Source organism: Equus asinus, chromosome 15 (assembly GCF_041296235.1).
Source record: "Equus asinus isolate D_3611 breed Donkey chromosome 15, EquAss-T2T_v2, whole genome shotgun sequence".
NCBI lineage: Eukaryota > Metazoa > Chordata > Mammalia > Perissodactyla > Equidae > Equus > Equus asinus.
The window spans coordinates 31,359,325-31,386,089 of record NC_091804.1 but is presented as its reverse complement, the minus strand read 5'-3'; the positions used below and the strand labels follow the sequence as shown (position 1 = coordinate 31,386,089).

Below are 26,765 nucleotides of genomic sequence, written 5' to 3'. Positions count from 1 at the left end.
GCATTTCGAATACCCCCAAGCATAAACAATGGTTCATCAGTTCTTCCAACCTGGGCCCATTTATCGTGATTCATTTCTGTAAGGATTGCATCCTGGCTCCTAGCATGACCTCTCCTGATTCCTCACTCACTTTGTAGCAGAATTTGTCACTCCTTTCTCAAGGCTTCCAGAGCTTATACACTTCTCCAGAGTAACATGACCCCTCTGGATTTTTATTGCTAATGTATCTGGAAAGTTTCTTGAGATACTTAATTCTGTCTTATGTTATTTTTCATTATTCTAGGAAATCAGAAAGAATGGCGAGGTAATTTTCACCTCTTCTCCCCTTGGAAAAACAACCAAACCTGTGAATCTCAGAGATGCAAGCTCCCCTTGATCCCAGGGAGAGTCAGGACCTTTGGTTTAGGAAACTGGCTTGCCTGAGAGTAGCTTCTTTTGGAGCAAGTTCTGGGAGTTGCGTATTCCTATATCTGCAGAGCATGGAAGATGGCATAGCCTCTGTTGGATGTATAAGTGGCTACCTGCTTAGTGGACACCTGCTATTTTAGCCCTCTCAGCATCTGTTCCCCCGGGTCTTGTAACAGGACCACAACATTCCTTGGGGAACCACCTCTCCCTTACGTTCAATCAATGAGTTTCCCAGGGGTTGACTTTATTGTCATTTCCAAGGATGGGCATGTGACCACGTGGCCAACCAAACTGTCTCCCATACTTCTGACCTCACTCGTTGGTTCAGGGATGGGTGTGGGACTGAAGTCAGATAATGAGGCTTAGTTTTTCACACTGGGCAAGTCCTACTTATCTTTTGAGACCAGGATCTTGAGTTATTTCCACTCGCTGCTCCCACAGAACGCAGTGCCGCTTCATCATAGAACCCATCACGCTGAATTGCCATTTTCCTTTCTTCTCTGCCTTCCTCAGGGCCGTGAAGCACAAGATTATTTTTAGCTTCTTACCAGCACAAATAGGAAAATTGGCCTATTGTAGGTACTCAGTCAATTTTTATTAAATGGGGGTGCGGGTTGAGGGAGAAGGGCTCCGTCGTAGTCACAGAGGGGCCAGGTTGAGCAAGGACAAGGCCAAGGGCTTGGAGTTTTGGTGAGATCACACTTCAGATCTGAGAGCCTTATTAAGAAAACAGCAAAACTGAGAACTGCAGCGATGTCTCCGGCAGACCTCCCAGTTCCCATTAATGACTCCTATAATAGCTTTTCATTGCCTTTTCTTTCCTTAAGAAACTCTCACATTGTCATCCAGGCCTGTTAAACGTTCTGTGGGCCCATTATCAAAATAGCATTTTCAGCTTCACTGAACACATGTAGGAAATGTTGTCGTGTTGAAAAAAAAAAAAAACAACGATGAGAATAAGCACAGATTGTATTGGGGTAATTATCTCCTCTCCAACAGCCTTTTGGAAAAAGAGGATATTTCTAATTTTTGGAAAGCTGTACATCTAAAAGGGTAAGTTGTCACTGATTCGATTAGTGACTCAACAATTGAAACCTGACATTAAATTAATTTCTCCTCCCCACTCGGTCCCTTGCCTCTGTGGCCAACCCTGCCTGCCTTGTAATGAAGAGGGAAATCACACAGATTTCTGATAGATGCCTAGTGCAAGGGTAATTTCTGACTGCATTTTTGTGGGAGTATAAGCAAGTCTGTAAGTCTAAGTGGTGAATGGATCCCACACATCTGATGACCATGCTAGGGTTCAGACTACGGTCACCCTGGGTTGAAGGCCTGGCTCAGGGGCAGGCATGTGCTGCAGGCAAAGAGAAGTCCTCAGGGACTGAACATGCACAGCAGAAGAATCAAGGTCTTTGGTTTGTCATCAGCCATCTCCAGCTCTCACAGTGATGTCCTCACAAAGTCTCTGCAGGTATGGAGCTGAGGTCGAGACCCGACCCCGCCATTTTCAGCAGCACAGTTTCCACATTATGATTTTGCAAGCCCCTGTCTCCTCACCGGTAAACTCTGATTGACAACACTCACTTCTTATCTATAAGAAGGATGGAAACCATCAATGAATGCAAATATGCACAGTGGCTGCTCAGAAAGGGCCACCTTCTGTTCAGGCCATTATTTGGTCCTCTTCCAACCCTCCCCTCTGATCTAAAGTAGAAGAAGACCCTCCCTGGATGGTTCCAGATCCCCAGGCCCAATGAGGAAGTTGGGCCACATCATGCAATGATAAACAAATTGCTGTTAAAAACACAGAGGAAGGCACGAGCAGCTCAGCTTTGTGAAGCTGAAGAGGCTTCCTAGTGGAGATGGCAAGGGAGCCACACCTGGGAGGAAGGACAGACATTCCCCAGACGACAGAGGAGAAGAGGGCTCCGGGGCAGAGGACTCAAGTGTGATTTTACAGGCATGTGGGAAGATAAGGATGTAGCAGATCAGACTCAGCCCCCAAGTTCATCACGCTGTGTCATGTGACAAGGGCTTGGGGATCAGTGGCTCTCAGACTTCATGGACTTGGGATTGCCTGGTGAGTTTGTTAAAAATGTAACATCCTGGGATGGGGCCAGGAATCTGCATTTTCCACCAGTCCTTGGGTGGTCAGAGGAAGACATGGAGAAACAGGGCCATAGGGGATGGAGAGTGAACGCAGGGCAAAAGCTTGGGCAGTTTCCTCCCCCAGGTAGAGAAGTGGGGTCTGGGGTCTCAGGATCCTGGGCATGGCGTACACAAGGCTGTGGGCCCAGCATTAGTGGTCTTGAGGGGAATAATCTGAGAAACAGCAAATAGGGGAGTCCCGGCATGAGAACCCCAGGCAGATGGTCACAGCTCTGTTCGCAATCATCAGAGGCTGGGTGGAGCAGGTCAATTCAGTTACGAGGGCTCAGTTTTGACACGTGAGCTGGAGAGGAGAGGGAAGGTGGGAAGGGGGCGCGAGGCGCAATCATCGAGAGCAGTTTCTGCAGCAATGAGCCTAGTAACGGCCCCTGAGGCTTTAGAAAGGGAGATTAAAAAATAGTATAGGTTAAGTACCTGACATTATTCTACGGACTTATTAACTCATTAAATTCTTATAACCACTCTAATTAGAAAAAATAGAGAGAGTTATTCTCAATTAATAGACAAAGAAACTGAGTCCCAAAATGTAATTCTGTCAATGAGTACATGGTGGAGCAGAGACCCAGAGCCAGATCCTAGGAGGCCAGCACGGGAGGCCTCAGCTACCATGCTGTGCTGCAGCCACGGCTTTGACCGTGCACGTGGTCCCAGCTCTGCATGGAGGGGCCAGGGTGGGCTGAGAGTGGTGAGGCTGGAGGTAGGGAGGCCGGGGAGGGCCTGGGGCCCTAGCCCAGGGGAAAGATGCTACAGTCTGGAGTAGGGCGCTGGGCAAAGGCATGGAGAGAGAGTTAGGTTGGAAATGTCTTGAAGATGGAGAGGATGGCTCTTAGTTATGGCCTTGGGGGCCTCTGAGGGACTGACATTGGAAGTCACCTTTCTTTTCAGTGGCTCAGTCAGGTATCCTCATGTAGCCTGGAGTTCTTTAGTGGGAGAGTGAGGACACTAAACTCAACACTTGGGGCATAGAAGACAGAGTTAAGAACCCTACCGGGCAGTATAGAGCTGCCGGGAGAAAGGTTGAGCCTGCTCTCTCATATTGAGCAAACGTTGGAAGCAAACCCTCAGCCTCTGGTCCCGACAGCCCCTGCAGCTCTCCAGGAGGGCAGGGCCCAGGAAGACAGGCTCACCCCTCCAGCAGAGCCTCTCTATCCCAGATCCAACCTGTCTTTCAAAGACTGACACATGTTCAAAGCACAATTCTGTTGCTTCTTGACTATATGACCTTGAGCAAGTTGCTTCACGTCTCTGAGCTTCAGTCTTCTCATCTGTTAAATGGTCATAATAATTGACTATGGACTGACTTGGCTGTCTCTTGAGGCTGGTGGAGGGTGAAATGAGACAGGGGAAGTGAAAGCATTTTCTGCGTAGGTTGAGAGGGGCATCATTGCATTTCCTCCAGGGCAAGCTGCCTCTGGGGCCCAGGCAGCAAGCTCCCCTTTAATTTAGAGGGATGAGCTCTTCTGTGGGCCAGCAAGGCAGTGATGCTGCCTATACATGGGGACGATACTAATTGGGAGAATCCACTGGGAATTTCTGGCAAGCTACAGTATGAGCAGCATTGAAGAAGCTTGAAAGCTGAAAGAGCAGTGTTCTGGGCGTGTGTCTGCGCTGGTGCGCAGTGTGTGAAGTCACAGTGAATAATAATTGGCCGTTTCGTGTTTTCCACCCTGGATGACAACCAAGGAGGTGGGGACAGCCAGTCAATATCAGAGACAGCCCACAAACTTCTGCCACTGTCTCAAAGCAAGCACAAGTTTTCACAGGCCCTGCCAAGTCCCCTGCCAGCTGGCGATGATGATTGTTGGAGTGCAGAGAGAAGAGGGAGAGTGGGCCAGGCCGGGCTGCAGAGGCCTGCAGGGGCCTGGATGGTCTCTGAGGCCATGCTGAGGATTTGGGTCTTTATTCAAGCGCGCTGGGAATTCATGGAAGTGCTTTAATGGAGGGGCTTGTATGATCAGTTTTCAGTTTCAAAGAGCTCACTCAGGCTGCTGTGTGGAGAATGGATTAAGTGAGACAATCCATGTCAAGGACTTTGCTCAGGGCCTGGACTGTAGTAAGTGCTCAGGAAACAGAATCCAGTGGCTGTTATTAATCTGTTAGCTGCCAGGTGCCTGGTGGGGGTGGATGGCAGCGCAACAAATGAGCATTAGGCTCTTCCTCTCTCTAACAAAGAGACGAGCAGTTCCAGGCTCATCAGCCAAGTGTGGTTTGCCCTTGCAGGTTTCTACACTTGCTGTGGACGCTCGAAAGGGAGGCATAGCCAAACCCGAGATATGAGTGAGTAAAAGCTTCCAAAATGGAAGGGGGTCAAACATTGTTGCTGAGCTTTGTCAGGAGTCCCAGCAGTGAGGGCTGTGCCTGACGGGGGGTGGGGGGTGCGGAAGGCATTCTTGACTTGCTGGCTTTGGCCCAGGATCCCCTGTTCCCAGCCCCTCCTGCTGGTCTGGGCCACTTGACAACCCAGATAGCTGGATTCCTGGGGAGCTTCTCGATTCCCAGACCCGAAGAAGGAGAGGCAGGGATGGCACACAGGGACAAGCCGAGCCCTCCCAGGGGAGGCCAGGATTACAGGCCTCTTGTGTTGATTAGACTCCAGTGGGGAACTGGTGGCCCTGCAACCTGCTGTCTCAGGGGTCTTTCTGATCCTCTCCCAGGAATATAAAGAGCAGGAGCTTGTAGTTGAGGGACACCCTGCTAGGCTTCTCTCTAGCCACCCAAGGCCGCCTGTGGCAGAGTCCACTAGGCCAGAACTCCAGGGGCGGTGCTGTAGGCTCCTTGCTATTCTCTGTTCTGTCCTCACGCTGACCGATCTGAGTCTTCTCTATGTAGGGGTTCTCTGTCCAACATGGCAGCCACTAGGCACTGGTGCCCATGGAACGCTTGAAAAGTGGTTCAACTCAAGATGTGCTGTGAGTGTAAAGTACACAATGGATTTAAAAGACCTAGGATGAAGTCAGTAACGTTAATTATCTCACTAAGAATTTCCAATGTTCGTTACATGTTGAAATAACAATATTTTGCACATATTGGGTTAAATACAATATATTATTAAAATTGATTTCATCTGTTTCTATTTGCCTTTTTTTAAATGTGGCTAAGAGGAAGTGTAAACTTGCATATCTGGCTGGCACTCTACTTCTACTGGATAGAGCTGATGTAAGGTTTATCTAGGTGAAAATGGTCTGATAACACAAAGACAAACAAAAATCCTTTTAATTCCCTCTAAGGTATAAATAGATGAGAAGAGCCAAATGTATCCCCTGACTGGTAAGATGTTCATAAGGGTCTCCAGCGCCCTGAGGTGGTGTGGTGGGAAGAGTACCAGCACTGGAGTGACAGCATCATGGATCTGTAACTCAACTCTGCCTGTTATTTCTGTGTGATATTGGGCAAGCCACTTAACCTCTCTGAATCAGGTCAGGCTCTTCTGGGTAAAATGGAGGTGGGATATGCACCTCACAGAGCATCTAGGAAGAGATGAAATGAAAGAATGTAAGTCTCCTAGTGGAGGGCTTGGTACTCAGGCATCAACACTCTTTTCTTTCCCCTACAAGGTGTGAGAATGCCACTCCCGTCTGAAATTTCAGAATTGGGAGACTCCTTCTAAAATCAAGGATGGGGGTCTTTTTGTTTCTTTAGATTCACTCATTCTTTCAATGACTATTCTTTGAGCTGATTAGAATGGTAAACGAGGTGCAACAGGGTCCCTGCCATCTGGGATGAGGGCCCCCCTGATGGTGGGCAGGAGTGTGTGTATATGTTGGGGGCTTGGGGATGGGAGAGCGTACTTTCTTGGCAAATGCCAGGAGCTCTTTTTCCCCTCCTGGCACATCTCTCAGCTCCACTTCCAGCTCAGCCAGGCTCTCCCATCCCCACTGGAAACAGCTGCAACTCTCTCCAACCCACTCACTCATACTCAACTCTCTTGTCAATGTTGGCGAGGCGCAGTTTCTATAAAGGCAGGCGGAAGGCAGCTGGTTAGTGAGAGTTGGTTCCCCATCGCACCTCATTCCGTCTCCAGGGCTTGAGGCCCACTTAGTGCTGTGCTGGCACTCCTCTGGGATTTCTCTCAGCTCATGCTGATCCCCAAGCGATGAGGACCTCTTGTCTGGCAGTTCACCTTCCTGCTGAGCAAGTCTGAGCTTCAGGGGAAAACAAAGAGAAGAGAAAGCAGAGGATTGGGGTCTGCAAGTGGATGGAGGGGGTCTCAGTGTGGGGATTCTCTGAGCACAGGTGGAAAGTGGCTGGAAGTGAGTGAGGGGCCGTGGACCCACCATCATCTTCCTATTGAAACCCTGGAGTCTGCTGGGCACGTTGCAGGTATTATCTGTGAATCTTCCTAAAACCCTTTGGGGTAGATCCTGTACCATCCAGATCTCACCGGACTCACTCAGTGTCTCACAGCTAAGCAATGACGGAGCCTTGTTTTAAACGCAAGTCCCTCTTTCTCAAGAACCCTGCACCAGACACCCCACACCTGAAGTGCACGGGCAGAGGGTTGCTAAGAATATCCCCTGCCATTATCTGACTATTTCATTTTTGTCAAAGACTCGGGCCCACAGGCTGAAATGAAAGTTCAAGGGGCAATGTCTGAGACCTTGAGCCCACCCAGCCCACGTCACTGTGTGTGGCTTCCCTTCTTCTCTACTCTTTGTCCAGACTGGATGGATCCACATGGTCAGTCTCTGTGGCACAAAGATATGCACTCACCAGAGCTATTTGTGTGGCTTCCCAGCTTGAAACTATTTAGGAGGAAGAGACGATGGATAGAGTTCATTGTTATTGACGGCCGTTGTCAATGCAATTGTTGGGAGAATTAAATGTAATGATACTTGAACCTGGCTCAAACCAGGGCACAAATTAATGGCACGGTCACTTTTACAGAGATGATGTATGTGAACATTTCTCAGAGAATGGCTGCTTATAGCGGGTGCTCAGTAAATTCCCAAGAAGGATAAGCTGTTATCAACCAGTGTAACCTTAGCAAGGATGAGGTCTGCAGTTTTTAATCTTGGGTGTGCAGCGGAGTTGCTGGGAGATCTTGTGAAAATGTCGACCCCTGTGGTCTCCTCCCTGCTGTTCTGACTCAGTAAATCATGGGGGGAGCCCAGCCACCGCATTTTAATAAGCTCCTCTGGTGATTCTGATGTGGATGTTCCCTTTGGGTTACTTTTTGAAATTCGCTGGACTGGGTTGGTGGATTACGTAGCAGTTAGGTCAGAGAACCTGGGACACAGGCTTAATAACTCGTGCTGGGAGAGGTGACCAGGGGTGAGAGACGTAAGCCTGGATCATGGGATGGAGGCAGAGAGGGTATTCTAGGAAACGGGGTAGGAGTGAGGGCCAGGATGGTCTTGGGAGTGGGGAGAAGGCACTCCAAGGGGCGGTACTGGAACGCACACACCTCTGGGATTCTATGCATATACGCTTGGGAGTCCTCGTGCCTTTTGTGTACAATCCCTGCTCTGCTCAAATAAATTTGAAGACCCAGTTCAGCTGTGACCTCCTCTAGGAATCCTGCCTTCAGCCTCTAGGGTAATTTAGTTACTTGGCATATCCAGCACAAGATCTCATTTATTTCTCTATCTCTAATGCCTAAAACAGAGCTGGAATGGCAAGAGGAGCTTAATCAATCAATGATGGTGATTGGATGGTCTATCTGTTTTTCAGAATAGCTAGCAGAGACTTTGAGGGGTTAAGCTTTACCACCGTTACTTTATTTTGTGTAAGGCTGCCTAGGGCATGGGACCAGCAATGTGATAAGACTCCCTGATCTTGTAGGTTCACAACTGGGAGTCAACACGTGAGCTCTGGCCGAAGGGCTGAAATATTCCTGTTCAAGTGGAAATTGTATGGGGATGGGCCATCAGAGAAAGCAGAGGAGAGAGGATGGGGACTAGCCAGTGTTAAGAAAGTATAAAGGGAAAGAGAAAGAAGGAGTGAGAGAGAAAGAGGGATGGAGAAGGAAGGAGAGAGATGGAGAGATACCATTAGTTCTTATTCTGTGTAAAAATTAAATTATGTACATTATTCTCATAGAGTATTCAGACAGCCCCCAGTCATAAAAATGAGGAATTGAGACCTGGAATGTCAGGTAGCTTGTTGAAAACCACACCATCCATGAAGGGGCAAAGTCAGGATTTGAATCAACTCTTGTCTTCAAGCCTGGTGCTCTGTCGTCTACACGACGTGGAAAGCAAAATGAGTAACACGTTTCCTTTCTTGCCAATTTCCCGTTTTTGTAGCCATATTGGACATCACCAGCTAATTACTTTTTAAAAATTTTTTCCCATTGAGCCAAAGTAAGACCTCAGTATCTTCTACCGTGTGCTTGGGACATACCACCTGCCTGTAAGATTTAGCATTTCAGGTCAGACTTGCTTGTTATTTTGTTCAAGATTAACTTATTCCAGAGTTCAAGGGAGTTTATTTCCAGTGGATATTCCATTTGAAAGCTCTGGGTATACATATATCAAATCCTTGTGTTGTATACCTTGAGCTTATACAATGTTATATGTCAATCATATCTCAATAAAACTGAAAAAATTTAAGACTTGTCTTTTGCCAAGTTAACATAAATACAAAATACAACCCCCCCCCCCAAGAAAAAACTGAAAGACAATGCTGGGATTCTATATTTATTGGGAGAAAGAAGAAAAACAAAGAAAACCATAGTGTCTAACAGTGTCTGATTTTCTAAACCCAGACTGTGAAAAGACAAGAGTTATGGGGAAAAGGTCTAAACTATATTGGCAGGGAGAACTGCCCATGATAATAATGAAATAAATATAATAGCAATTGCTATTATTTTCTGAGAGTGTACTACGAGACAGAGACTTAGGTCAGTGGAGTACGTGGGTTATTTCATGTGTCTTTTACAATTACTTTATGAAGTTTATAGATGAGGAAACTGAGTACAGAAAGGCTAAGTACTGTGGCCCAGGTTGTACACTGGGAAAGTTAGAACCAGATTCCAAGCCAGGTTCTGGAGCTGAGGCATTCACCAGTAAACTATACCATGTGCAGGTTTAGAAATAATTGGCACTTTCAGATAACCCAGATCCACTTAAGTCACTCCTTCCGTGTGTGTTTCCCCTCTACCATGATTTCCCCTCTATCCCCACTCAGAAAAGGTCAGGAAGTTATGGGATGGGGGCAGAGATCCTAATCCGGGCATCCCCGTGGTTTATTCAGAAGTTAGTCACGATTTCATTTCAGCCCTGGCCACGCCCTGCCCGGCTGTCATGGGCGAGAAGCCTTGTAACTGGGCACCATGGGGAGGAAGTTAGCACAGGCAGGAAATGACTGGGCAGTGGATTTCTGGGACCCCAGGAACAGTGATTTCGGAGTCCTGTCCTTTCCTTCCTTTTGCCTCTGTGGTGGGGTAGAGGGAAAGGAATAGGCATTAAGGGTCCCCTTTGTGTGGGGTCCATGCAGGACAATTTCCCTAAAGTTGATTCTCCATCAGTTCTGTGAAGTGAACCCTACAGATATTTTCACTTCTAATGTAAGCAAGCTGAAGTTCAGGGAGAGTGGGTACGCAAACTTGCTTCTGACTCTGCACTGGGTACTCACAAGGAGAAATCAAGCCTGAGCACCAAGGAAGGAAAACCAACGAGGACCCAATCAACGGACACCACCAGGGCCACTGTGAAATTATGGCAGTGCTTAGAGCCAGTTTTGGATTTAGCTTCCCTGGGCTTCAGTTTCTTCCACCTTTCCTGTTGGATTATAGTGAGGGTTCAATGCAACTGCTTGTATACAAACCTCGTTATGAAACCTTTTTTCCCACTTCCTGCCATAATCAGGGTCATTGTGAAATTACAAAATCTGTATTTCTCTTAGAACCATAGGATTTTATAAAGACATATGTAGTTGTAGAAACTTGGTTGGCATGCATGTCAATTTAGGAAAACAGACACATATTTACAAGCCCTTACTTGTCGTTCAAGATCATGGTAGCTTTCTAGAATCCCATGGGGGCGAGGAGTGCGTTTTCATCTTTCTTGGATGATTTTCTGTATTGGCCAAGAGGGACCAGAGTTACATTTGGCTGTCTGATGGCTTGAACACATACGCTTCAGGGTGAGCAATGATAAAAAGGGTCATCTCTTTCCAAGGGGCTCGTGTAGACCCTTGATATTCAAGGTATGGTTGGGGGACAAGACTCACCAGCATCATCCAGGAATTTGTGAGAAAAGCAGACTCTCAGGCCCCAGCCCACACCCACTGAATCAGAATCTGAATTTCAACAGGGTCCCCAGGTGATCTGTGTGCTCATTTCAGTTTGAGACATGCTGATGCAGACGGTCTTCACTCTTTCCAATCCGTTGGTTCTGAATGGAAGTTTCCATTTGAAATTAGATTACAGGGCTTTGCTGGAGCTGCTTGTCTGTAGTATGTTTCTGAGCTTAGGTGCCGACCACGCTGCTTGTCGAGGGTTTGCAGGCGCGCAGGAACTTCCCACCTTCATTACTGTGACTCTCTATCAATTTTTTCTTTGCTGAATTAGAAATTGTCAATGAATGTGTCTTGGGCAGAAAGATGCCTCCCCCAAGATGGAAGAAAAACATCTTTACTTCAGGAAGGTGGATCAGTTGGTGTTTATTATTATTTTTATTATGTCTTTATAAAAAAAGATGGAGCCCTTTCCACCTTTGATGAAGGGGAGCCCATTTGGGCTCATGCTTTGAGCATCATGTGGCTCTTCCATGGGCCACCAAAGGCTACAGAAGGAAAACTAAGAATTGGCCTTTGATGTGGGTGAGGGCAGCTAGGCTGGGGAGGACAGGAGAGCAGAGGGCAGAGTCTGAGTGTGGAAGACCCAGAGTCGGCAAAAGATAGTGAGCTGTCTGTCTGGGGAGGCACTGGGAGGGAGGGCTGAGAAAAGGGCCTCTGGGAGGGGGTGATTCGGGTGCCCAACACGTGTGTTGGGCTGGAGGTCCCCCCTCCCATGCGCTGGTCTGGTCTGCCTGACACTTGAGATTACCCAAGCCCAGAGCCTTCACACAGTGGGAACGTGACTACCTTGTCCAGGTACTCTTTCTAGCCAGTAAGAATAATGCCTAATCCATGCCATGAGTAGGTTCTTCCTTCCACAAGACCTCTACCTACGGCTCAATCTGTCCTGGGTAGAATTGCATCCCTCAAAAAGATGTGTTCAAATCCTCACCACTGGTACTTGTGCATGTGACCTTCCAGGGAAATAAGGTCTTTGAAGATGTAATCAAGTTCAGATGAAGCCATACTGGCTTAGAGTGGACCCTAACCCAATGAGGGGTATCCTCATACGAAGAAGGAAACTTGGACACAGAGAGTCACAGGGAGAAGGCCATGTGACAACGAAGGTAGAGATTAGAGGGGTGCAGCCACAAACCAAGAAACATCAAAGAATACCAGCCGCCAGCAGAAACCTGGAAGAGAGAAGGAAGATCCTCCTGTAGGGTCTAGAGAGAAAGCACGGCCCTGCCTGCAATTTGAGTTTCAACTTCCAGAACTGTGAGAAAATAAATTTCTGTTTAAGCCACTCAGTTTGTGGTAGTTTAATATGGCAGCCCTAGCAGACTAATATAGCTCCTAAGAGCACAGGGGGCTCCTGAATACTTAGCAGGCGGAGCGAGGGCCCCCGTGTCTATGTTTCAGGATGGGGAGGGTTGAATGGAGCCCCTGCAGCACTCAGAGAGGCACGACCCATCTAGGGAGCCTGGCTGCAACACGAATGTTTAATTTACCCAATTCTTGTGTCCAATCTCCTTCGGCATGAGAACACCCATCATTCTTACACGTCTCATCTTGCATGTACCTCACAAAGCTTGCTGTCATTGATTTAGAAAAAAAAAAGTCCCAGTCTCTAACTTTCTCTAAGGCTTTGGTCATCTGTAACTGGCCAGAGGAATGGCCCTGGGGGACCAAAAGTTATTTATGGTTTCCAAGCAATTTCCCCTATTCATGATTTTGCAATTGCAGAGAGAGGCCTGCTGTGCATTTGCATAAGCCACTTGATCCTTTTTCTTTGGGGCTCTGTGAGCCACCCAGCACCCTCCACACATGAGTCACATGCAGCGGCCCCCGGGGTGGAGGTGCCTTCCTCAGCTCCAGCACCCTCCCCAGGAGACCTCCTTCCCTCTCTGAGCCGGGCCTCATTTGCTGCTGGGCTAAACTCAGTCTAGCTTCAAATTCGGTGCCTGCCTGCGTATGTGTAATTGGGTTGGATTTACATTAAGAGGGTTCCCTGTGGTGAAAACCATACTGCTATTTCCAATCTGAAGCTGCATAAAACATTCAATTTTCTAAGTATCTGTCAGCTGTGAGCACTGTGAAAAACGTGGTCTTCCTGGCCTGATGAGAGGCGCCTGCTCCGTCCTGTGCACACCCGATTATCTGTGCTACCAGAGGGGATAATATCACATGGTTGTGGATAATGAAACGTTATTCGTCCAAGCATCCACTCACTCCCTCAACAAGCTCATTCGAGAACCTAGTCTGCTCCAGGCGCCGTTCTGAGTGTCTGACCAGATCACATCCCCCCTCAGGTAAAAACTCTTCAAACTGCCTTCCTTTTGTGTAATCTAAGTGAGGGGTCAGCAAACTTTTTCTGTCAAGGGCCAGATAGTATATATTTTACGATTGTGAGCTATGACGTGTTTATTGCGACTACTCAACTCTGCCCTTGTAGCTTGAAAGCAGCCATAGACGATATGTATATGGATGGATGTGGCTGTGTTCTAATAGAACTTTCTTTATAAAAACAGACAGCGGGCCAGTCTCAGGCCACAGTTTGCCAACCTCGAATCTAAATACCTTACTTTGTCCTACAGATCCCTGTAATCCGCTTCCCGCCTCCTTCATCCTGTTGACCATACATGGTCCTCCTTACCCTTCATTCCACTCCAGGGGCCATAACTTGTTTTCAGCTCCAAGAAGCACTCCCATTCTTCCCTGCCTCAGGATCTTTGCATATCCTATTCCTTCTGCCTGAAGAAGTTCTCTCCTCTTGACTTTTGGCAAAGATGGTCCTTCTTCATTCTTTATGTCATAACAGGAGCACTTTAGACGTCATCCTTGTGTCTTATGTGACATCCTCAATGAATGGAGCCTCCTTTGAAAGATTCGTCCACTGAAAGTGGCTTCCTTCAGTTTCTCTTGTGTCACATAGGGACAGACAGACAGCCAATCACAGCATATGATGTGAGGAGGACTCTGACAGATGTAGGTCTGAATAATAGGGGGCTGGAGGGACCATTGAGCAAGAAGGCTGCCAGGGCCAGGGCGGTCCCACAGTGGGTGCAGAATAAAGCAAGCTCCAAAGGGACAGACACACAGTGAGAAGCAAGGGTGTGAAGCAGGGTGGAAGGCAAACAGCTTCACTTGTCCTGGGAGAAACAAGACAAGAGGGGAGAAGATTACTGATCTTTCTGGAGCGCGAACCAGGCGTCAGCTACTGTCAGGCATTTTGCATACTTTCCTCACAACAGCCTTTCAGTGTAACTATTACAGTTATTAATAAATAGTAAGGAAATATTATTGCTCCTATTCTACAGAGATAGAAGCTGAGGATTAGAGAGGGTGAGGTACCAGGCCATGGTCACACGGCTGGTAAGTCAGGATTCACACCTAAGTCTTTGGTCTATATCATGTGACCCGACATGCACAGTTGGGGCAATGTATGTATTAATTAGCCTGCAGTTTTCTTTTCTTCAGGAAGGTGTTTCCTTCTCCCCAAATCTTGTCCTAGATTTAATTATCTTCCTCTTCATCTCTCTAATAAGCTGGTGAAATCCCTGGACTAGCTGCTTTCCTCCTCCAGACGTCCCTTTCCTTAGGTGCAGCCTGTTACGCTGGCTGAGAGGAAAGGAAGAGGAGGGACCTTCACTGAGCATTGCGTCAGCTGTATACGCCATTCCCTGATTCCATTGACTCCCCACGACAGCCACATTGCAACGGAACCAGCTGTCCCATTTGGCAGAAGCATTAACTCTGGTTGGAGACGGTTAATGGTCCACAGTCTCCCAGAGGCCAAGAGCTGGACGTCCCATCCCTGCCCCATGCCCCCCACGCCTCAGTGCCCTGAAGGCTGACTGAGGTGGAGCACAGGTCTCAGAGAGGGCAATGAGGGAGCTGAGCTCAGCTGACCTCTGGAGATGGTGACAGCCCCTCCTAAGTAGGAACTCAGAGAGGAGGAAACGAGAGCACACCTGTCTAAGCAGGGACATCAAATTGCCCCAGGAGAAGCTATTAGATATATGAGGAAATTCTTAGGCAATTCTACTGGAAAAAAACTGCTTACTGGTTTTTTTTCCTCCCACGGAGTGTTCATATAAACCTTCTGGGCAATGGAGACGAGAGGACGCTGCATCTTAAAGCCAGGTGGTCTCCTTCTCCCGGGGGGATTGGGAGTGATTTGATTCTGCTGGCTAACGTTGTTCGAGGCGGACTTCATCTCCCTCAGTGCTCATCAGAGCTGCTAATAGGCCCTTCAGAGCTCATAAAGAGATGACCAAATCTGGGGCTGGGGGACTCCAGCTCATTTATCTTCCACAGCCCCGATCAGATCTGATTTTGCACGCTGACGGCTCCATGCTCAAGTGTGGTCCAGCCGGCATCTCAGACACCTGCTCGTCGTGGCTGGGCCTGAGGTCCCCCAGGAGTAGGGCTGGGGCCCTCTGACCTGCCGGGGTCTCACTGATCTGATGCGGCAGACAGACACTTACCTGCCAGCTGTATTGATCTGAGGATGAGAAAATAAAAGCATTTAGACTTGTAAGGGAAAGGTGAAGCCCGCTAATGGGAGTGTCAGTTACCACTTTGGGTCTTCCACCCGCCGCCATTGCTTCTGTGAGTGTGTGGTACGTACCTCGCACATCCCTTTGCTTCTTGTTCCATCTCCTCCAATTTGTAAGCTTATGCATGGCGAGAATGTAAAACCAACGTGAAGACACAGATACACACAGATACTACCCCCCACCGCAAATACGTTTGCCAAATCCCTATTAGCACCTTTTAAAGAACTACTAACGTTCTGCAACCTTGCAGACAAATTATTTTTAGCTGAAGGTTGGGGTCATCCTTTTCATGAATATCTCTTATTTATCTAATTAGAAGAGACAGTTTGCACAAAAAAGAATTGGGGGATTTTCATCAAGTATATTTAACCCGTATGTTCTTCAATTAAATGAAACAGCAAAGGTAATGAGGATGCCAGATGCCCGGCGATCATTTACTTCTCCTAAAAACTCTACAAGGCAGGCACCATTTTACAGATGAGGAACTGAGGATAAGGGAATGTTCTAGTTAGCTCTTACTGCGTGACAAACTATCACACAACTTAATAGCATAAAACAACATCCATTTTAGTAAGCTGATAGACTTTGTGGATCAGGAATTCAGACAGGGCACAGCAGAGCAGGTTTCCCTGCTCTGTGATGCCTGGGGCCTCGGCTGAGCTCTCATGAATGGCTGGAGTAACCCGAACAACCAGGATTTGGAGCAGCTGAGCTGGTGGATGCACTTCCAAGATGGCTTCCCCCCTGCCATGCCTGGTGCCCGGGCTGGGTTGGCCAAAATCTGGGCTCAGTTGGAACTGCAGCCTGGAGCATCTACCATGGCCACTCCAGCACGCTAGTCTCAGCACAGGCAGCTTTCTTACATGGTGGGCCAGGACTCTAAAGGGGAGTGTTCTTAGAGAACCAGGCAGGAGTCGCATGACTTCTTATGATCTATCCTTGGAAGTCACATAGGGTCACTTCTGTTGAACTCTGTAGGTCCAATAGGTCCAAGCAGTACCAAGTCCACTCAGACTTGAGGGAAGGGGACATAGTCTCCAACTCTTTTTTTTTGCCTGAGGAAGATTCACCCTGCGCTAACATCTGTGCCAATCTTCCTCTATTTTTCAGCATGGGAGCCACCAGCATAGCATGGCTGTTAACAGAGCAGTGTAGGTCCATGCCTGGAAATCGAACCCGGGCTGCTGAAGTGGAGCACACTAACTACTAGGCCACCAGGGCTGGCCCCAGAGTCTCCAACTCTTAATGGGAGAAGGTTAAAGAACTGGGTACCATGTTCTAAAACTGTGTCAGAGAGGTTAACTAACCTGTCTGAGATTTCAGAGCAAGGAAGAGACAGCACAGGGATTTGAAACTGGGCAATCTGACTCCAGGGCCTTCTCGCTCAGCGACCATAGGATACTTCAAGCATTGCTGGGCATGCAATAGATGCTAAATTTCTGTGAGTAAAGTATGATCCAGTTTAATTTACATTTTCATTCTGTAGAGTGACCACTCTGGAGAGCAGTCAAAGAAATGGACAAGGAGCCTTCTTTAGGGAGCGGCTGAAAGAGTGGGGAGCACCTGGAATCAGGCTGTGAAAGGGAAGTTTCAGGAGTGTTTGCCCAATCAGAGTTAAAGCCTAGATGCCTTAAGAATATAGAGGAGTAGAAGAGTTATTCTTTGCCTAGGTCTTGGAGTTCGCTCTGTGGAACGGTGCTTGCCCTCCTAGTTGAAAATACACACGGTGGCCAGGAACCAGCCAATTGGCTCAGAGTCTGTGGCTCTGTTTCCATGAACAGTAGGAGAATCCATAAGACCTGAGACTGGAGTTTGCCAAGAACTTATGATTCTGCAGAGCCTGTGTCTGCATGTGCTCAGTCCAGAGCCAGCCTTAGGGCTTTCAAGGCAATAAAGAGCGTGCATCCAGGATGGCTGGGTTGGGCTTCGACTTTGTAGAGTTAGCAACCTCTCTGAAAGACTGAAGGGTCTTTGATGGTGATACCTCTCCCAATTTTCTTTATGGCAGATAAACTTACGGGGAGTGACTTCCAAGGATGCTAAATGGGCAAGCGGCAAAGAGAGAGGTACAGACAGAGTCATGGGAGTTGCTTGTGCCCAGTTGAGGCTCTTAATCCAAGTTTTGGACAAAGTGCCCTGGCTTCACCTTTGATTGGCATCTGGACCCAAGTAACAACAACTGGCCAGGCCTGTTCTGGCCAGCCAGGGCAGGGCAGGGAGCCTCCTTGCCCCACCTGAAGAGACAGGTTTATTCACAGGCCTGCAGTCAGCTCCCTGGAGGCTGGAGTGTTGTGCCAGGGAAGAGCACCTTGGTGGTCTCCCTAGGCAGGCTCTGAGCTCACAGCTCATGGAGGAGGCCTGGCTGGTGATACATGCAGACAGGACTGGGATTTGCTGGCAGGCTCAGGCTGATTATTCACTCTGATGCGCAGTGTGTCCCCTTTGTTGGTGTTTGGGTGGCATGGAGTGAGATCTCTCCCGCGGAGATGACATGCAGGCTTCTCCTGTAACAATAACAGCTGAGCTGTTTAATACTAAGGGTTTTCAAAGAACCTGGCACTATGCTGAGAATTTTGTCTTGGGGTAGGTTTTCCCAGAAGCAGACCCAAAGACCAAGACTTCAGTGCATGTAGTTTATTTGGGAAGTCAAACACAGACAAGGAAATGGGGGAATAATACAAGGAAATGAAGGCAGCAGTAAAGAGTGTGGTCTCAAGCCAGTTATCATAGTGGGTGGTGGGAGCTTACTCCTGTGGGGAAGCTCTGGAACACTGCGTAATACACACGCTTCAGAATCATCCACCTCAGGAGTCAGGGAGCTGGGGTAGTTATACACCAGATGCCAAGGCCACCAGCTGAAACCTGCTCCTGGGGTTGTAATTCCTCAGCACTTCTGGCCTTCTGTGTGCCTGTGTACATGTGTGCACATTCACGCGTGCACACACACAGTGAAAATTTCTGCAGTTTTGGCCAAATTTTAAAAACAAATAAACTGACCCTCAGGCATAGATGCAGGTTATGGGAACTGGAAATACACTCGAGCTCCTTGAAGTCTTCAAGGGACCGGGTGGAGCACCAATGGCATTATCTCACTTAATCCTTAGAGCAATCCTATGAAGAAAGGACTGTGTGTACTCATTTTATAAATAGGAAACTGAGGTTCAGAGAGGAGAAGTCACTTTGGTTGAAGTTGCACTGAAGTGGAGTTGCTGGGTTTGAGTTAAGAGCATGACCCATGGGTCAAGAGCCCATGGTTTCAACCAGTGAACTATACTGCCTCCTTAAGTATAAAGTTATAACTTTAACAGGAACTGGCCCACAGATTCTTCCTTTCAGAGCTGAGCAGACCTGACTAGATTTCAGGCCACAGGACAAAGATGGTTTGACCCTAAGGGGCAGAGTCTGAGTTATAGAACCCTCTCACCTCAAGAGAGAACCAAAGATGGGAGCATGTCAAGCCTGGACCAAGCTAGGCTTAGACCTCGTACAAACATGTCCTTCAGTTTTCACAAGTAGGAGCGGGAATGGGAGACAGACAGAGTTGGGGATTTGAGCCAGCGTTGACAGGCTTTGGCAGGGAGGAAGTTAGGAATAAAACGTGGAGATTCTCTTGGGTTCCACTGGGTGGTCTGTGGGTTTGTCAGGCTGGCTAGAGGAAGAGGACAAGGTGACCCTCTGTCCCATCCACCCTTGTACAATTTGTGGTGAGCCCTAGGTAAATATCAGGTCATCACCACCCCCTACCCCACCCAAACCTTTCTCTTGCTCTTCAAAAACCATTTTAAGGTTTATCAAGGGAAGGTCCCTGAAGACCTCCCAAATTTTCCTTCTAAATGCTTAGAGTGCTACACTCAATCTGAAGACCCTCCTTCCTTCCCATACCCCCTTTCCCCCAGTCCACCGAGCTACAGAAATTGTCTTGAATTAAAACCCAGGCACACCAAGCCCTTGAGTATCAGGTGGTTTGGACTGTAGGCACACTCTCTAATGGGCAGCCTCTAATTGTCCTCAGCATGCCCTCCTCAACTGTCACTAACTAATCCCCATCGGCCATCATTGCCATCCCAGGATACAAGAGAACCTAGCACACTGGGTTGGAGACTTTATTCCATGCACAAAGATGGGGCATGAAGATGCTCATAAGGTTTTCTTTCTTTTCTTCATTCATTCATTCATCCAACCATTCAACTTACTATGTGGCAGATATTGTTAAGGACTGGGCAAGTGCCTTTGAAGAAGAAAATCAATGCCTGTGCCCCCATGGAACTTAGAGTCTAGGGGAAAACAGACAAAAATAAAACAAACATAAAATACATTCTAAAAATAACCATTGTGACAAATAAATAAGACTTTATAATGGAAAAATAAATGTGATGAGAATGAGAATCTGCCAAGAAAGGATGGTCAGTGGAGGACATATTTTTAAGCTGAGACCCACCTTAGTGATGGCAAGGAACTAACCACGTGAAGACAAGAAAAGGGCATTCTAGAAGATAGAACAACATGAGTGTGGACCTGGAGGTGAGAAATAGCTGGGCAAGTTCAAGAGCAGAAATAAGTCCATCCTAGCTAGATCCTAGTGGATCTAGAGTGAGGGGGAAGGTGGCCCCAGATGAGGTTGTAGAAATGGAAAGAAGATGAGTTATGTAGGGATTTATGAACCATGCTGAGGAACTTGAATTATATCAAAGGCAAGTCAGAAACTCATTGGAGAATTTTCTAACATAATTTTCGTCATTTAAAAAAAGCCACTCAAGACGCTCTATGAAAATTAGGTTACAGCAGGGAAAGGATGGGACCAAGGAGACCAGCTTGAAGTCTCTTGCATTTGTTCTGGTGAGAGATGATGCTGCTGGCCTGGCCAGGGGTTAGGTGGTGGAGATGGGGACACGTGACAAAAACACTTCCAAGATGTCTTTTGGAAGCAGAAACAGCAGGACTTTCTGAAGGACTGCGTAGGGCAGAGCTCAGTCATTTGCCAAGACCCAGAAGCCAGCCTTATTCAGATCCAGGCCTCAGAACAATAAGTTAGAAATGTACCGATCCAATGTGGCCTGGGAATAAACAGAAAACAATAAAACAAAAAACCAGACTTCAATCACACACCAACTCTCTGGTGAGCAGAGGACCCTCTCCCTGGAAAATGCACATGTTTACTTTCACAAGTTTTGGCTTACAACTTCAGGTGACTCTTGGATTTCTGAAGAACCCCCAAGGACCCCCACCCTCACCCCCAGTGAACTGGGAGGGTCATGTGTCTCTGGATTGAAGATTTACAAATCTGTAAACTAGAGACGTACACTGACTCTCCATGTTCTAGAAATCTATTACTCGAAGAGTGGACAGTGGCCAGCCCTCTTTCAGGCAGGTTTATACATAGTCAATCTCTAGTCTAAGTTCTCCAGGGACAGGAATTCCATGCAACCCCTTCAGGGGACCCTGCGGTGTTCTGCCACGATTAAAATGCAGTCCAATCCTGTTTCCATTTGTTCAGTCCCCTGAGAAAGGGACAGGCCACTCAAAGGGAAGCCTTGAAGGAGCATGGGAATATGAACACGTGGTATTAAGGTGGTGGTATTCTGGTTCATTCTTTTCTAATTTTGAGCTTTCCACTTTGCTGGCATAACATTTCTTGAGCAATACATTTTAACCAGAACCCCAAAGAGACTGAAGGTCAGAAATTATCTCTATTTTCAGCTTGAACAAACGAACAAAACCAAACAAAGTGAAATATCCATAACAATCAGCAAATCTTCCATTTTTCACCAGTAGATCAATTTTTTTGTCTGCGAGCAATCTTTTTAAATTGTGTCTCTTTCTCACTTGTCTTTCAAATGCAAAAAGCAAGACCATACAGTCCAAGACACATGAGATGGATGCATCTTATGCTTCCATCACCAGAAGTTCTCCCTCTTCCCAAGATTTGTGAAGGACTTTCCTGACTCCATGCCTTGTATGGGCTGTTCCCTTTGCCTGGAATGCCCTTGCCGCTATTTCTTCCTAGGAAGCTTGTCCTTGTTTTTTTAGGTCCACAGAGAAGTCATCTCCTGCAGGCTTTGTGCCTCAAAGACAGAGGCGCTCCTTCTGTTTCTCTGTTCCAGTTTCGTCTTACCTATCCTTCCGTCATACTACTGGTCACATTTTATTTTTAATTATTTGTTCCCATGTCTCTCTCTCCCTCTGGATCCTTGAGGGAAGGAATGGAGATTTATTTATTTCTTACTTGCAAAATCCAGTCAAAATCTGGCATATAGTCTAAGCCCAAAAAGTGCATGCTGAATGGATGGAATAACTCTTATCAAGGGTTCTGTGTGCTGATGCGGAAGGTGGGCGATGCCCTGGCGCTGGCATCTCAGACCCTTACTAACAAAGCTACTGCCATTGGTTGTTGAGAGGAAAAGTAATGACGCATGTGGCGCAGTCCATTCTCTACTCCTCCCCAGTGACTGCTCTCACTGGTCAGCCCTAATCTGTCTACCTGTGTGATTTTGATGTTCAAGGCTGAGACTGCATCTTGTAGACCTTTGATGCCAAGCCCTAACCTCATCTTTGTTCCTTTCCTCTCCACAGTACAAAAATGAAAGAAAAGGCCTTCAGTCTCAATTATTCATGCCCATGACTAAATATATTTGTTGCATGCTGACGATCTATCAGGCACTATGTTAACTGCTTTCATCACTTGACTCATTTTGTTTTCATAAGAGCGCTATTCACTAATTCTCTTATGTATTTGTCTATTTCAGAAACATTAATTGAGCATCTGTTAATCCTATCCTGAACACTGTGATACAGCTATGAACAAGATGGACAAATGCCCTGCCCTCTTAGAGCTTGGAGTCTACCATGGAAGACAGAAAATGATCCAGTAACCATAAAGGAAGAAGAAAATTCCAGAAGGTGACAAATGTTACAAATGAAGCAAAGACAGTGCCATAGTAGAGATGTGAGTAGATGGTGTGGTCGGGATGTGAGGCAGGGGAAGAAGGAAGCTGGAGGATGGTACAACCCGGATTGCTAAGTAAACATGACTTCCACTTACATGTCATTGGCCTAGAACAGGTCACATGATCACACGTAACGATGAGCAGGCTGCGAAGTACATTTCCTGGGTGACCCAGAAGAGGGATATGAAAAAGGATTTGGTAAACCCTATATATAACATCATTTCTGACATTTGAGCTGAGACCATAAATATGAGAGGGAAGAGTTTTCAAGATAGAAAGAATCCCACATGGAAAGGCTATAGCTGGGGAAAAATAGTTTGGCCTCTTTGATGACTAAAAGGATGTCATTATGTCTGGCACGTAATGAACAAGGAGGAGAACAGTATGAGATGAATTAGGAGAGGTTGGCAGGAGCCAGGTCATTTAGGATTTGCTTCTGAGAGCTGTGAGAAGCCACCAAAAGATTTTAAGCCAGGGAATGTCATGATCATTTTTAGACGCTCACCCTAACTGCAGCATGGAGAAGGGCCTATCAGGACACAGTAGGAGGAGGGGGACCACTCATCAGGTTGTTACAGAATGCTGGGGAGGGGATGGTGGTGGCTCAGAACAGAGGGTAGGGGCAGAGACTGTATTCCCACTTTATGAATCACGAAAGTAACAAAGTGGATATTGCAAGCTGAGATCTCCTCCTGTTAAGTGCAAATACTCATTTCCCTCAAGCTCAATTAATTGGCTGTTTATTATGTAGTTCTTCTGTATATAATACCATATTGGTTTGTGTCTGTTTTCTAAGCACATGCATCTGATATGTGTGGTATAAATGAGAGGCATTAAATGTAACTGCTAAGGAGGTGAGGAGAAGGGGGAAGGGACAGTGGTCTGGGAGATGCCAAAACAAAATTCACTAAGAGTACAGAGCTTCTGGCAGGGCTCTGAAGCATGGAGAAGCCATCCAGAAAGAATGGGGACTCCAGAAACAGTGCTCTGGTTCCCATATGGTCAGTGGCCTCATATAAGCTACTTTAAACTTTCTGGGCTATATAGGAGGGTTTTGATACCGTAATTAAAGGAGTACAGATATTTCAATCCAAAAGAAATGGGTCTAAATCCAGGATTCGCTACTATGAGTTACACGCGCTTGGGGAAGTTGTGTGTTCCAGCTTCCGTTCCTCATCTGTAAAACACCAATTATATTAGTCAGCTTGGCTGAAGTAACAAACATCCCCAAGATCTCATTGACTTATAGCAAGTTTTTATTTGTCACTTAGCTATAGGTCGACCGCTATGACTCTACTCCCTATGCTTTCTCATGCCAGGACCCAGGCTGTGAGCACGCCATGTGGCATCCTGCTCTTGGAGTGGAAGGAAAGAGCAAGAGAGAAGGCAGAAACTTGCAGGCCTTTTAGAGCTTCTTAGACTTGGCAAACAGCACATCTGTCCTCATTCCATTGGCCCAAGACAGTCACATGGCCCAATCCGCTATTAGGTCAGGAAAGCACATTCTGTCTGTAAAGAAGCACCATGAGTCACATGTCAGTGGGAGAGAGTATACAGTTGAGAAGCCTAATGCAATCTTCCACGTCGACCTTGCGGAAGTACTGCAGGAATTAAGCAAAGGATACAAAGCACCTAATAGTGTCTGACACAGAAACACACAGTAATGGCCAATTCCTATGAAGTAGCTCAACTTCAATATCTGTCTGCTAACATGGGATTAAAATGTGCTTCTCTTTGCCACCTACTCTCCTCTTTTCTCTCAATAACCACACACCTAGGAGCATAAACAGTGCCGACCTTGTGCAAAATGCACAGCTTTTGGTGGCAGGTAGACCTTGGTTTGAAACTCAGTTACGCTGCTTACTATTTGTGGGTTGGGGCTGGGATCAATTGTCCTCTCTGAGCCTCAGTCTGCTCATCTGTAAAATGGAAAGAAAGCCCACACCATTGGATTGATGTGGAGGTTAAATTTTGCCCAAAGAACTCAGAACATTTGACTTCTCTTTCCTCAACAAATTTCTCCTAGTTCTGGAAAGTTCTCAGAGGTAAGTGATTTCTAACTATTCCGATTTGAGACAAGAACAGCTCTTCTTCATTCCGGGAACTTAGAGGAAGCAAACCCTGAGACTTTCTGTGGTAATTATTGCCATTCCGTTTACTGGGGGGGGGAGGGGATCTTGGCTCTTCCCTGACTGTGGAATACATAGGATTTCTTGAGAGAGTCCCTGACTCTTCCATGCTATCCCATGACTCCACGCCTTTGTTTGTGCTGCTCGCTCTCTGCCTGGAATGACTTCATTTATCTCAAAGGAAGTTCCTTTGGTGAACATTTGCAGATCCTTCTCACCACCCAACCCCCACCATCAGTTAGTTAAGTAACTGCCCTTGACTCCATGCTTTTAAATCAGACTCACCTACACACACGGGATCATCTGTGTTAGTGGACTAGGGGACTGACTTTTGGTGTGACTGCTTGGGTCAAACCCCAGCCCTCCGGCTTACTACCAGCAACTCAGTTGAGGCCTTCATTGGGGCACCCAGGACTGAGGCAAGTAGGGGCCAGGTTACTAGGACTGAGATTCTAAACAGTGCCCAGGTCATCCTGAGATATCAGCAAAACTACTGGAGGTCAGGTAAGAAAGTGACACAGTCACATTTGCATCCTAGAGTGATTTCCATGTGACTATGGGGAGATTGGACCAGAAGAGAGCCAGGCTGGAGAATAACATGGTAGTCTAGACAACTTGCCGGTAAATACTAACCTTGTTTCCCAGCTGGGTTTCTTTTTGTTTGCTAACTGCTTGGGTTGGTGGTATGTCTTCGGCAGATTCGTTCCCTTCTAAGGCAGCGCTTCTTAAAGTGTGGTCTGTCTGTGACTGGGGCTTGTCTGGACTTTGTTACCAGCCCTTGATGAGATAAGTACAGAAATCAAGAATAAGCATTCATAAACTTTAATAAGAATTTGATTATCATTCTTTTCTAGTAACTGAGTGTTATTTTACTTTACTAATCTTGGTGGGTAATGGATTAGAATTAAGTAAACAAAAAACAACCACACAAAACCAGCCCTTCACTAGAGAGAGTTCAGGAAGGACTGATGTTCTTATGTCTACTCTGAAGTTCCTTTTCTCTTTGTCCTTGCGGGGGTAGGAGGATTTTAGTTATTTTCTGGATTTTAGTGAAATCAGATTAGAACCAAGTTGAGTTCCAGAAGCTTCCAGTTTTTTACTTTGGGGGTGTTTCCCAGACCCTGATATCCAACTTTCTTCTGCTTATAAAACTGCCAACATTTTGTGTGGATGGGGAGGGGCTGTTTAAATGTTTAATCCCACATTCCCACCTACATGTCTCTTTCTCTTTTAATTAACAGACTTTATTTTTTAGAGAAGTTTTAGGATCACAGAAAAATGGAGCGGAAAGTACAGAGAGTTCTCATATACTCCCTCTCCCTTACTATGTACGGTTTCTCCTGTTATTAACATCTTGCACGAGTGTGGTACGTTTGTTATAATTGATGAGCCAACATTAATATATTATTATTAACTAAAGCCTATAGTTCACATTGGGTTCATTCTCTGTATTGCAGCTTCTCTGGGTTGACAGTTGTATAATGTCACATAGCCACTGTCATCAGTGTCTACAGAAGAGCTTCATTGCCCTCCAATCTCTTGTGCTCCATCTACTCATCCGTCCCGCCCTCTCTCTGAGCAACTTGCAGATACGCATCTTTTTATTATCTCTAGAGTTTTGCTTTTTCTAGAATGTAATAGAATTTGAATCAGAAAGTATGTAGTATTTTCAATGTCTTTTTCTTGTTCCCTTTTCCCCAAGTCTTCATGTCCCTTCCATCATCTCAACATACACACACACACACACACACACACGCACACTGTTCCTCTAAAGCAGAATAGAAAAGTTGAGAAAATGAGAAAAACCCATAACCAACTTGGCTCACAAACTCGTTAAGTACGTAAGGGCATTTGGGGGGTCATTTCCTCTCTTCCCCTGCCTTCCTATTGGGAAGCAGCACTGACTTTTCCTCCTGCTCAGGAGAGCCTGGCCTCTCCTCTGGCTGGGCCTGCTCCCTTGTTGTTTTCCTAAAGCAAGGGCCTCTTTCTTTGCCTGCGCGGTGTCTGAGCGCTAATTACCTTGTGTCTGTTCTGCTGCCTTCAAATGATTTTTCCCACCTTCAGAGCAATTGCTCCACTTCTTATCTCCACTGTGATCCTCTACAAGGCACGGGGGACCTGTCTCTGGACTCTCATATTTGTGCTTCTGATGTTAAAAAGTCCCCTTGAACTTGCATTTACAGACACCAGCAAAGCCCGAGTGTCTTCACATCAGCTGACACATCCCGGGGGCAGGGTGTTTGCAATTACAGCCTGAGCTGGTCGTGGGATCAGAGAGCCGTGGCGGCCCAGCGAGGCCCGGCCCGTGCAGCATCTTTGATGAGTGACGGGGT

At 46.8% G+C, this 26,765-nt stretch overlaps 1 long non-coding RNA gene across 1 annotated transcript in view; it reads left to right on the top strand.

Annotated features, from left to right (window-relative positions):
• Positions 1-26,765, top strand: part of LOC139040325 (uncharacterized) — a 52,114-nt gene that overhangs the window by 19,734 nt on the left and 5,615 nt on the right. The window contains exon 2 of the long non-coding RNA XR_011494640.1: positions 22,103-22,302. This is a non-coding gene — a long non-coding RNA (uncharacterized lncRNA). The remainder of the gene's footprint in view (positions 1-22,102; positions 22,303-26,765) is intronic.